The sequence below is a fragment of the Muscardinus avellanarius genome (genome assembly GCF_963383645.1).
Source record: "Muscardinus avellanarius genome assembly, chromosome: 6".
In the NCBI taxonomy this organism is placed as follows: Eukaryota; Metazoa; Chordata; class Mammalia; order Rodentia; family Gliridae; genus Muscardinus; species Muscardinus avellanarius.
In genome coordinates, this window is record NC_137791.1 from 34,487,517 (window position 1) to 34,501,264 (window position 13,748).

A 13,748-nucleotide genomic window follows, 5' to 3' on the forward strand; every position below is an offset into this window, starting at 1 on the left:
CGGCCAAAAGCATCTACTAAAAAAAAGATAGCCTGTTCAACAAATGGTGTTGGCAAAACTGGTTAACCATCTACAAAAAAAAAAAAAAAAAATGAAAATAAGTCCCACTTTCTCACCCTGCACATGAGTCAATTCAAGATGGATCAAAGACTTGAAAATTAAACTTGAGGCTCCTTGAAGAGGGCATAGGTCCAAAACTGCAACACATATACACAGATAAAAACTTTCTCAACAAGATCCTAAAGCCACAAGAAACTAAAAGGTGAATCAAAACGAGGAATTTCATGAAACTTAAAAGCTTCTGCGGGCATGGTGGTACACGCTTGTAATCCCCGCTTGGGAGGCAGAAACAGGAGTATCACGCAGGTTCAAAGCCACCCTAGCTGGCTTAAGAGACCCTGTTTCCAAATAAAAAGTATAAAATAGTGGGAGTGTAGCTTGGAGGTAGAAGGGTTTCCAGGAACCCCAGTACCACCAAACAACAACAACAACAACAACAACAACAACAACAACAACAAAACTTCTGTACAGCAAAGAAAACTATCAAGAACCTCAATGGAGAGCCAAGAGAAAGGGAGAATATTTTTACCAACGAATCCTCAGATACAGGACTTATATCCCAAGTTTCCCTGTATTTTGGCTAATCTTTATTTATTTTTTCAAGCAATGTCAAGATTACTAGAACTTTATGTCCATTTATTTATTTAAATGTTTAATTAATATTTTATGAATGTTTAGAGAAAATTATATACAAATTTTTAGGAATAATGTTAAGAGAAATTTTACTATCTAAAGATAAGCCATATACTCTCTGATTTCTAAGTTTCAATTTTCTGACAGACAAAGGTGTCTAAGCTTTCTCATCATGTTGATAGTATTTATCATTGGTAAGTGTAGGAAAGAGAGAAAGAAGAAATGTGTGTGTGTGTGTGTGTGTGTGTGTGTGTGTGAGAGAGAGAGAGAGAGAGAGAGAGAGAGAGAGAGAGAGAGAGAGGAGAGAGAGAGAGATCTAAATAGGGTAACTTAAGCTTTTAAACCTGAAACTTAGAGGTATATGACTTTTTTTTTTTTTTCAGGTCTGGGGATGGAACCCAGGGGCATTCTACCTCCGAGCTACACCCCTTGCCCTATTTTTTATTCTTTATTTTGAAAACGGGTCTCACTGAGTTGCAGAGGACCTCACTAAGTAGCTGAGGCTGTCTGCGAACCACGATCCTCCAGGTCTCAGCCTCCCGAATGCTGGGATTACAATCGTGCGCCACCACACCTGGCTAATAGGAATATAAGTTTGACAATAAATTCGTGTTAAGAATACTAAAAAACAATACTTATTTTCTTACATAAATAAAAATTGTTTCCATTTAACAGTATTTACTAGTGACTCAAACTTATAAATCAAATCATAAATAAAATTTATAAAATCCAAAATCAATTTATGTAATTCAAAAATTAAGAAAATAATTTGAGTTTTCAAATTTATGTACAAACACATGGCTATTACATAAATATTACACTTATTTTAAAAAAGTAAATGGCAATGTTTATCTTGAGTAGTTTGCTAATCATAATTAACAAGTCTTTTATTGTAATAAAGGTGTTTAATATTTTGCTTAAAAAGAGTAAATACACTGACATACTTTTAGTAAACACCATTATTATTGTCCTACTTGTTAATTGAAATATGGTTAAAGAGTGTGATATAGTTGGAGCCTGATATTTGGATGCAGAAGGTAGCCAGCCAAGTGCTGTGTGCATGAATATTTGTATTACTTTGAACCTTCATATGATATATAATTACAATGCAACAATAAAAGAATAAAAATAGATAAGGATCATTTAAAAATAGGGTAAAAAGCTGGGGATTTAGCTCAGTGGAAAAGTGCATGCTTAACATTGAAAGGCCTTGGGTTTGATCCCAGCAACAACAAAAAATTAAAAATTAAAATAATAGTAATAATAATAATAATAATGAATAAAATATTACATCTTTTTCTAAATGGATGTAATCTCAAACATTGACATATATATTTATAACCTATCAACAAGAGAAAACCTGTAGCAAAAAGAATAAACATTTATTTATTATAAAACTTATATATTGTGTACTGTTTTAGTTATTTTACATAAAGCAGAGATTAAACTAATGTAATATTTGTAGCAAATAATTTTAAAACAAATAAAATAGAGGTGTCTTACATAAAAACTATGTTTAAATTATTTTCAATGGTGCATACACAATTATGAATAAAAATATATTACTAAGATATTTCATAAAATGTTAGCCCAAAGGGTTTTATAGCATCACTTATTTTTACAAAACATATATACATATATACATATACATATATATACATATATATACATATATATACATATATACGTATATACATATATACGTATACACATACACATACACACACAAATATATATATATATATATATATATATATATATATATATAATATATTTGGTGGTACTTGGGCTTCTGGAAACCCTTCTACCCCTGGGCTACACTCCCAGACCTATTTTATATTTTTATTTGGAAATAGGGTCTCTTAAACCAGTGAGGCTAGGTTCGAACCTGTGCAATCCTCTTGTCTCCTCTCAAATGCAGGGATTACAAGCATGTACCACCATGCCTGGTTTACTTATTTATATATTTTTATTTTAAATCAGGCCCTAATACTGGGACATTGTTTTATACACTGAATTTGGGCAAATGGCAAGGTTTACTCAACTACATAAAATATATTTCAGAGTAATATCAGGTAACTCCAGAGCAGCTACCTCAATTTCAATTCACATAAAGCCTTTCTTATTACCTATATTTGTGTGAAATTAATGGTTCCAGTTTTCCTTTTTGACTGTCATTTAAACTTTTATTCAATGCTAACTAAACCAGAGCTGAAAATTCTTTATGTTCCACACCTATTACAGAGGTTCATAATTTTTTGCAAATATTGTTTGCATTTTCTTAAATTTCACACTTCACTTTAACAAAGATGAGTAAATGTGTAGTATGTTAACTTTAACTGTATTTTCAAGTTTACTTTTCAAATATAAAAAGTAAAATATTACAAATAACAGAATATGATTCTCAATTACATTTACCTATTGGCCCAAACTACATATATGAATTAGATTAATACTGTCATGTATTGAAGCTGAACAATTGACATGTTTCCATCAAAGAGCTGAATATTAAATATAAGAAAGAAATGCTATTGTTACATGTTTGTAGCTTAATTATTACTTATAGAAAATGTCTTTCTTTGTAGCATAGTAATACTTACAGAAAATGTCTTTTAGGCTAAGTGCTATAATAGTCTGGACACTGTAGGTATAGTAGACTGAAAGGCAATATTGAACAAACCTTGGTGATGAAGTGTTATTGAGAATATGAGATGGTGCAGCAACTATAAAAACAGCATAATAGTTTCTAAAAAATTAAAAATAGTATCACTTTGACATACAGCAATTTTTCTTTGATATATTCTCAAAATAATTAAAAGCAGGATCTCAATAAAATATTCATACACCATGTTTATTGCCATATCATACACAATAGCCACAAAGAAGAAATAATCTAAATTTCTATTAATAGGTGAATTTATAAAGAAAATGAGCTATGTACATAAAATTGAATAATAAAAGAAAGAAAAATTTCAAGTTTAACATTATGAAGTCTCAACAGAGATAAACCATGTTATTCTAAGTAAAATATGCCCTTTGCAGAAAGATATACAGTTGCTTATTTTTCTTTCCTACATAAGTTTTAAGGTATATTTCCCATTTTCTATTTCGATTCACCCATAACTTGGAGAAAATCCAGAAACTTTTTAAAATCATTCCTTTGCTTTTTAACCTACAACATCTACTTTCAGGGATGGTCATGTTACTATTTTTTAGAAATATGGTGCTGAAACAGACACATAGAGGAGATGGTGGCATTATAAGGATCTGCTAAAAATTGGGACAGTCTTACTCTTGCATATATTTAGGCTGCAGAAACCATTTATTTGACATTTCTGAAACAAATTTATATATCATTGAGGTTTTGAACAATGTAGAACCAGAAGTTTACTCCTGTTTTTCTCTTTTTTTATAACTCCCAAAGGTACAGCTGACATGTAAATTACCATTTATTTTTAAGATAGAGGAGTCTTACAAGAATAGCATTGCTTAATATATAATATTCTTATCATATGTATTATGTCAAGAAAATAATAAAAAATGTAAAAGAGGATCTAAGTATTTAGTGAGTTTGTTTGCTTACATTTCTTTTTTATTTAAATTAGAATAATTCTCATTTTTACTTATACTTCATAGGTGTTTCCATAAGCATCAGCATCATCCCAACTTGGTGATAGTTGTGTTTTTGTTAACCTTTTATTGATGCATTGCAATTACACATAATAGTGAGAATGTTTATAACATCACTTGGGCTTTTTTCTTTTTGATAATTATCCTGATTTTAGTTTAACTGGGACAGTCTCACTATTTCAGAATTTTATTCCACATAAATGCATGGCATTATCAACTTTTTCATATTTGTTTGACTAAGAAAAGTGCTGTTTCACTATACTACATAATAGTCAGCACCTACTTTTTGCCTGTTAATTTTTAAATTTTCTGATGTATTTTATAATAAATGTCTCAATACTGAGAAAGGTGATGAAAATTTTAACACTGATATTACATGGATGAATACCATTAGTTTATGACTACATGATTTGCAAAATAGTTGAGAAATGAATGTTATTTTATATCAATATCTGTAAGGCATAAAATTTTCTAATAGTGTGGATATAATCGCATTTCTTTGTCTACCTCAAGATTCCATAAACTTTGTTATAAAAATTCACAAATTTTCTTAAAGCAACTTAGATTTTCAACCAAGGAGAGTCAATTTTTATTTTTTTGTAGTTGGATTTCTGTAAGCAAAATATTATGAACTGTATACTACACACAGGCACACATCAGATATTTACAACTAGCAAATAAATAATGTAATCATAAATGCTATATATCTTAAAATAGATATTTTTGTTGTAATTATACATCATAGTGAGGTTCAGAGTGACAAATATATACATGTGTGTGTTTGATATTTCATACATTTGAGTAGCCATTAATTTTTTTTAAGTAAGAACTCTGTGTCACTCAGAAAATCAGTAGCCTAACGACATTGGACAAATGAGGAGGGATTAATAAGTATGCTGCTGATACTTGTGAAAATACTTATGAAGTATAAGTGAAAATGAGAATTATTCTAATTTATTTTTTGCATTAGAATCATTTTTAATATTTAAATACAAAAAGTGAGCATTGACATTTCTTTTATACACAGCTCTAACAGCCAAAATGTGCAGGGGAAATGAGCCCCTGCTCTGTCCTCCACAGTCCTCACCATCCCCATCTTGTGGCTAAAGCTGTAGCCAGCTCCTCCTCTCCAACATACAATAGAGATTTCTGGAGCTTAAGCACTTGGTCAGTTTTATACTGTGTGTATACCCCAACCCCAACATTTACATTCTTCTTGTTTTTTTCTTTTTTTTTTTTTCTTTTTTAAGTACTGGGGATGGGTCCCAGGGGCATTCCACCTCTGAGCTAAACCCTCAGCCCTATTTTTTATTCTTTATTTTGAAACAGGTCTCATTAAATTGAAGAAGGCCTCACTGAGCAGCTGAGGCTGCCCATGAACCACAACTCTCCTGTCTCAGCCTCCCAAGTAGTGGGATTACAAGCGTGTGCCACTACGCCCGGCTCAACATTTCCATTCTTTAAAAAAAAAAAAAAAGCCATTAATGGTCAGGGCCCCTTCCCTCCACTGGCATCAGTTTCCACTCCACAATGGGATTGTGAGATCATCAAGTGCGGAGCTTATGAAAGGTGCACGGTGGCCAGAGCTGAACAAACCGTCGTTGACATCACCGCACTCTGTATCAGAGTAAGGACAGAAGAAATGGCCAGGTCGTCAATGGAGGGCACCGCTGCCAGCTGGGGGTTCTCCATTAAGACACGGGGGGAATTCTTCCTACCAGGTTTAGATAACTGTGTCAACATAAAACAAAACAAAACAAAACTTCCAAATCCGCAGTACAAACATAATTGAATTTCAAACCTCTCCCAATTAAGACAGCTCAAATCCAGCAGTAACAATCTAGACTTGCCAGAAAGTAAGAGTAGAGCCCCTGACATTCCTCCTGGCAGCCCCGTGTTGGGCCCTAGAAGTATGCCGCTGCTGCAGCTGCTGCTGCTGCTCCATTTGCAGCTTCTCAGTCTCAAAGACGACTGGCAGAACCAGGATCATAAAGGAAGTAGTCCAGATCCATCAGGCCGCCCTGAAAAATCTGTACATTTTCTGAGCCACAAAGAGGGAGATCAAAAGTGGCTCCAGCCGGGGTTGGACCTTCTCCGGTAACATCTCCATCAGACCGCAGAGTCTTTCCGAAAGAGTCTCATCCAGCTTGTCATCTTTGTCCTCTTCCAGCTCCTCCTCGGTTTTCTCCTCATTGGCTTTCGGGATCAATTCGTCGGGGGACAGGGGTTCCCCAGCACCAGCAGCAGCGGTGGTGGCAGCCATGCGAGAATTATTCTAATTTAAATAAAAAAGAAATGTAAGCAAACAAACTCACTAAATGCTTAGATATATTCTTTCACATTTTTATTATTTTCTTGATGCAATATGTATAATAATATTATATATTATTTATAAAGTTGAGGAAATCATATTAGCTCCAAAAACTGTATTTTGTTCTCATATCTCTTACCTCAGAATATGACCTTATTTGAAAATATAATCTTTACAGAGGCAATCAAGTTAATGGAAACACCAGGTTTACCTTCATCTGATATGATTGGTGTCCTTTTAAAATGAATAAGTTTAGATAAAGAGGCAGACACACATGCATGGAGAAAACCAAACAAGAAAGTAGAGGTGAAATGTCTACAAGTCAAGGAATGCTAGTGATAGCTAGCAAACTCCAGAAACTCAGAATCTCAGAAAGAAGCCTGATGACACTTTGATTTAAAATTTTTAGCCCCAGATTTTTAGTCCCACTGTTTAACAATGCACCTTTGTTGTTTAAGCCATTATATTTGTAGAATTTGGGGGAAGGCATTAATATAAATGGTGTTGAAAAAGCACAAGGGAAACTGCCTTCTGTATCCCTGGCTGTCCAGTAACACTCATAGGGTCTGAAGAGACAGGAGAGAATGGAACTAGTTTCTTTCCACAAAGAAGAGGATATAGGGAAGTGAGGTTTTATTTAGAGAGATGTAGCTAAGGGAAGAAAGTCTCTTATGCTGATTGAGGGAAATAAACTTTGAATTGAATTGCTAGTTCCCATATTTTTAGCATCCTCCACTTGTTAAATTTAACTAGAGAGCACACTGATTCAATTCACCCATGTCTCAGCCCCAGAAGGCACAGAGAAGGGTTGAAATGGGCAGAGATACATCATGGAGGGGCAAAGAGAAATAACCACCACATATTTAGAAGCTTTTAAAAGTATATTTAGACAGGATCGGAGAAGAGGATCCCCACGCCACATAATTGTCAAAATGACCAATGTGGAAGCCAAGCAGAGAATCTTAAAGGCAACAAAAGCAAAGGGCCAAGTGACATTCAGAGGCAAACCAATTAGAATCACTCCAGACTTCTCAAACCAAGTCATGAGAGCCAGAAGGGCTTGGAGTAACATATTCCAAACTCTGAAAGAAAACAACTTCCAGCCAAAAATTTCCTACCCAGCAAAACTTTCTATCAAATTAGATGGAGAAATAAGAAGCTTCCATGACAAACAGAAACTGAAGGAATTTATGTCTTCAAAACCAGCACTAGAGAAAATACTCAAAGAGATTAACTACAAAGAAGAAATAGGTAACACACATCAGAACTAGAGAAACAAGATTTTCCATTCAACAAAGATTGGTTATCTGTGGAGATTCATTATTTATGTTAGTCTTTTACCTATCTCTAAATGGTATTGTTTGCTTTTATTGTTGTTAATTTTTAGGATTTCTAGTTGGAATATTAATATACCTTCAGATATAGCATTTGGAAATATTTTATCCCATTCTATTAGTAACTGTTAACTCTGTTTACATTGTTTTTGGATATACAATATGTTTTTTATTTTTTAGGGAGTTTGTATACTCTTCTGTTGCCTGTGCCACTGAAATCATAACCAAGAAATCACTGCCAATTTCAATGTTGTGAGGCTTTATGACCCAGATTTTCTCCTAAAAGTTTATAGTCTTAAGATTTATATTTAGGTCTTTTATCTATTTTGAATTAATATTTGTATATGGGATTAGGTAAGGGTCCAATTTTATTTTTTTCCATGTAATTATTATTTTTCAACAATATTTAGTTAAAAGATTATTATTCCCACCACCAAATGTTCGTGGAAACCTTGTCAAAAATAACTTGACAATATAGGGAAGAATTTAGCTCTAGGCTTTTATTTAACTCCAATGGTTTATATATCTGCCTTTAGAATAGTACTACACTGTTTCAATTATTGTAGCTTTGTATGGTTTGAAATCAGAAAATATACATCTTCTAGCTTTGTTCTTTTTCAGGATCGTTGTGGGTACCTAGAGTCCATATTCCATATTAGGATAGATTTTTTTTCTGAAAAATAAATATATAAATATATGATAGTTTCACCTAAAAAATAGAAAAAATAGATTCTCTGGTAAGAAAGAAAGCAAAAAGAAATATTGAAATGTTATCTTTAAGTCATCAAAAGCTTGGTATCAGACAAATGAAACTGTTATGTGAGATTATCATTTTTAATTTTTGATAAATTGCTATAATACTAGATGTTAATCACTAAGCCAAGCATGGGAGGGAGGGATAGGGAGAGAATGGGGTGGGGATCGGGTGGGGGCTGACTGGGCAATGTGTGCATGTATGTCTACAAAAGTATGTATCCCACTATGATGTATGAATACAGTGCACCAATTAAAAATTAAAAAAAAATTTTAAAAAAAGTATATTTTATTTATTACCTTATTAACACTTTTCTATAAGAGCAGTTTGTTTAAATTTCAAAAATACTAAAACATTTTAAGTACATTTATTGGTGCATATTAGTCTCGCATTCATTCTTCTTCAGTTTTTTCCAGACCTGCTTCAGCAATTTATTTACTTCTTTTTATTTTTCATACTTAATTGGTACATCATAGTCTCATATCATAATATCATAATGAAGTTGATAATTGTATTGACACATGCACATGGTACTTGGTGAGTGATTCTCTGGCTCCTTCCCCACTCCTTTTTCCCCATACAAGATATTTCCCCACTCCTTTTTCCCCATACAAGATATTTTCCCCATACAAGATATCGCATTCATTCTTCTTCAGTTTTTTCCAGACCTGCTTCAGCAATTTATTTACTTCTTTTTATTTTTCATACTTAATTGGTACATCATAGTCTCATATCATAATATCATAATGAAGTTGATAATTGTATTGACACATGCACATGGTACTTGGTGAGTGATTCTCTGGCTCCTTCCCCACTCCTTTTTCCCCATACAAGATATTGGGAGTGGCATTAATATTCTCATATATACCATATATATTCAATCAATGTCACTTAAATATATAAACAATATCCACTCTCAACATGGAATACTGGCAGTAAATATTATGTGGGTAGTGCTGCTTATTTTGACTCTATTAAACAATATTTATTATCACTTTGCTTGAAATTGTTTGGATAATCTTCCATTCAATCTTTTGTTATTTATTTCTCTCCCTTAGCAATTATATGAAAACTTGAACCAAGAAAATATTAATTTTCAAATGTATGAAGAAACATATATAATATTAATGAAATAGTTTTCTTCCTCACCCCTCTTCCTCCCCCAAACCACTTCTCTTGCTCCACTGGAGTTTCTCCTTCATTATTTAAAGTGTCTCTTATATCTCAATTACTCCCTAGTTTTCACATATGAGAGAAAACATATAACCCTTCACTTTCTGTGACTGGCTAATCTCACTTAGTATAATGATTTCCAGGTCCATCTGTTTTCCTGCAAATGATGTATTTTTGTTCTGTAACAATGCTCAGAACATTTTGGCTCCTATTTTTCTTTTCTCCATTGTCCTTGACCTAGTTCAGATTTCAGTACATTTTTTGGGAAGATTGAAGCAGACACTTAATTGGTTTCTCTACCTCAGGTCTTTTATTTTTTTATTTTCATTCCTTTCTACATATTTCCTTTGGATTAATCTTTTCTAAAGCATTGTGCAAATAAAGTCATTATTTACTAAAAGGTCTGTCATGATTTTCCATTCCTCTAGTAACCATATAATTTGTTATCAAAACTGGAAGGTATTTGTGAGTGAAAGAGGTGTGATTTTTATCACTCAGGCAACAGGTGTAAACCATCATTGTTCTGGCTGGATGAAGAAGCATGATTATTTCATTTATGTCCACAAACCTTCTATACTTTTTTCCAATATATTCCTTGATTTTTTTTAATAAAATATTGATTTACTCTACATTCTGATTACTAACTTCAGTTTTTATATCAGTAAATTGTGGATTTTTACCTTTCAGTTTTTGTGAGAACATAAAGCACTCAAATGCAGATATGTACTATTTATGAGGTTATTATATTATACTACCGAGTATATTCAATCAATGTCACTAAAATATATACAGAATATCCACTCTCAACATGGAATACTGGCAATAAATATCATGTTAGGGTAGTGTTACTACTTTTGACCCTATTAAACAATACTTATTATCACTTTGCTTGAAATTATTTGGGTAATCTTCCATTCCATGTTTTGTTATTTCTTTCCTTTAGTAATCATATGTAAACTTGGACCAATGAAATATTAATTTTCAGATGTATGTATGTATAAGACCATTATAATTATTTGAATTTTTTGTGTGACAACTTTGAAAAACATTTACTATATTATTCTTAATTGCTATGTGCATTAAATAAAACTAATTTTAATTTAAATTGTTATTGTTTTTTCAAAGGAACATTGAAACTTTTTGAAGTTTTTTTAAGATTTTATAGTTAAGGATGACATTTGATGCATAGTTCGATGAAAGATTACAGACACATTAAATTATGTATTGATTAGAAAGTAAAAATAAACCATTAGCTATAGAAATATCTCTAGCATGTATTAGAAGGATAGTATGCTACTTATGCTGCAATCAGTTCATTACCTTACAAAGATTTATTAAAATAATATTTCATGATGCCGGGCATGGTGGCGCAGGCTTGTAATCCCCACGCTTGGGAGGCAGAGACAGGAGGATTGCACTGGTTCGGAGCCAGCCTTGCTGGCTTAAGAGACCCTGTTTCCACATTAAAAAAATAAAAATAGGTCTGGGAGTGTAGCTCGTGGGAGTGTATCCTGGAGGTAGAAGGGCTTCCAGGAACCCCAGTACCACCACCAAAAATAAAAATAAAAAATAAATAAATAATAAATAAATAAAATAAAATAAACTAATATTTCATGTAATATATTTGATCTAATTTAAACCATATCATTGATGTGAAATAAATCTGGCCATATTTAGGTATCATTTTCCACAGTTTGAAATCAAATCAAGTCTATTTCCTGTATTTTAATTTATAAAATTATAAATGGTAGTAATAATGTTAATTTTGTGCATACATGTATCCTTAGACATTTGATCTAGCAAACTAAACTCTATTTCTATATTTTGTTTTTTTTAATATTAACCTAATGATAAATATGATAGAACATTAATTCTCAATCATATTACAATACTTTATCTTCAGAGAAGATAATTTTTACTATTTTTAATGCTTGTTTATTTCAATAATCTTTCATCTTTATTTAAATAATTTTACATTTCTGTGTTTTATCTTTAGTGATTTAATAAATATTTTAATTTTTCAGGATTTATCACTATTAAACTTATGATGGATATTTTTTCAAATTTTTGTTCAAAATTAAGAATACAATATATTTTATATGTATAATTACATGATACTAACCCAATTTTTTTATTTTTCTGGTACTAGGGATTAAAATCAGAAGCATTCTACCTCTGAGCTACAATCCAAGTTTTGTTTTTAACTTTTTGAATTTTGAAACAGGGTCCTGCTAAATTTTTGAAGGTCTTGCTGAGTTTCTAAGGCTGGCCGCAAACCTTTGAACATCCTGCCTCAGATTCTCAAGTACTGATATTATAGGCATCCTCATATATGTATGTGAGGGTAGGGGAAAAGGAAATATAAAAAAACCTTTTTTTCTATAGAAATATGTTTGGTATAGATCAGAAGTATATCAAAGAGATACCAGATATATCCTTGAGATATTTCTGACCTACACCAGAAATATTCCTATAAAAAAAGTTTATTATTCAGTTCCTAATCAAGGCAAATATTGAAGTTACATAAAATTCACTCAACAAAAATACATGTTACAGATAAATTGATATGTGTGTATTTTTATAAGCATATAGGTTATACATATGTATATATGACTGCTTCTATAAATTTTTAATTTTGTTTTAATGAAACATTACAATTATACATTATAGTGAGGTTCAAAGTGTTAAAAGATACATGTACACAGCTCTTTAAGTACTTAACAGTGTATAATTGAGTCATCTGAGCATTACCAAGTGATTTTTTATACTTATTAATCATTATTAACCTTTTTTAGTGGCAAAATCTTATATTCTACTCCTGTCTGCTCTGTCATAAGGTCTAAATTAATGATGATTCAAATATAAATCTTATCCTTGTAATCTTATTTATAAAAAGCCTACAATGTCTTGACTCAAACTGAAATTCTACTTTCATTAATTAATGGCCTTATTTAGTACAAAACTCTGAATAAATATAATAAAAATATCCACTAATTGAAAATTTATCAAGCAGGATTTTCTGTAAGACTTTTCTACTTATATCTTTTTATACTAAGAACTACTAGCATTCACAATACCATTTCTGAACTAACATTCATAATTATTTATGTATAATCTACATACAAATAATATATACTTACTGGACAAATTATAAAAGTAATATGACATTCTAGTACTTTCAATGAAGCTCTAGAATTCCAGGACTGATGTGAGGATTAGAGATTAAAACATTAGTGATTCTTGGTAAAATACAGTTGTCTACCACATGCTTCCATCCAAAGTTCTCTTCAAATTGCCAAGAGGCAAGATTACACAAGACAGTTAATTTTGAATAATTTTGAATATAATTACTAAAATACCCAGAAAAAGTAATTAAGATGACTTGATATTTAAAAGTAACATTTGGACAGCTTAGAATTTCATTAATTTGAACATATTTTCTTAGATATAATTTATATGTCATGCACATTGATATTTGTTTATCTCATTCTTGTCCATTAAATAGATTGAATCCTCATTTCAATTAGAAATTTTGTAAGAGTTTATATGGTTAAAATAATAGAACACTATAACATTATCAGAAAATAAAATTATTGATCTATGGACTGTGTGGAATCTAGGTCTTATTTAGACTGCTTTGATTTTATATAAATTATATAAATAATTTATACTTTTATTTTCTTTGTAGAGAGGGCAGAGTCAATGGCCTGTCTTTACTATATATACCACAACATTAATGGAGCTTGAATTCATAATGGTGATTAACCATAAATATCTTAGTAAGTATTTTTGACATTTGATCTCTTCTTTTAAAGTATCCAGAATTTAACAAGAAGAAACCCACTATTCACAA

The 13,748-nt window shown here is 31.5% G+C and overlaps 1 pseudogene across 1 annotated transcript; it reads right to left on the reverse strand.

The window, feature by feature from the left end:
- Positions 1-5,883: 5,883 nt before the first annotated feature.
- Positions 5,884-6,586, reverse strand: LOC308264007 (mitochondrial import receptor subunit TOM22 homolog; annotated as a pseudogene). Its single transcript has one exon. The product of its transcript is annotated as a mitochondrial import receptor subunit TOM22 homolog (transcript).
- Between the last annotated feature and the right edge of the window lie 7,162 nt (positions 6,587-13,748).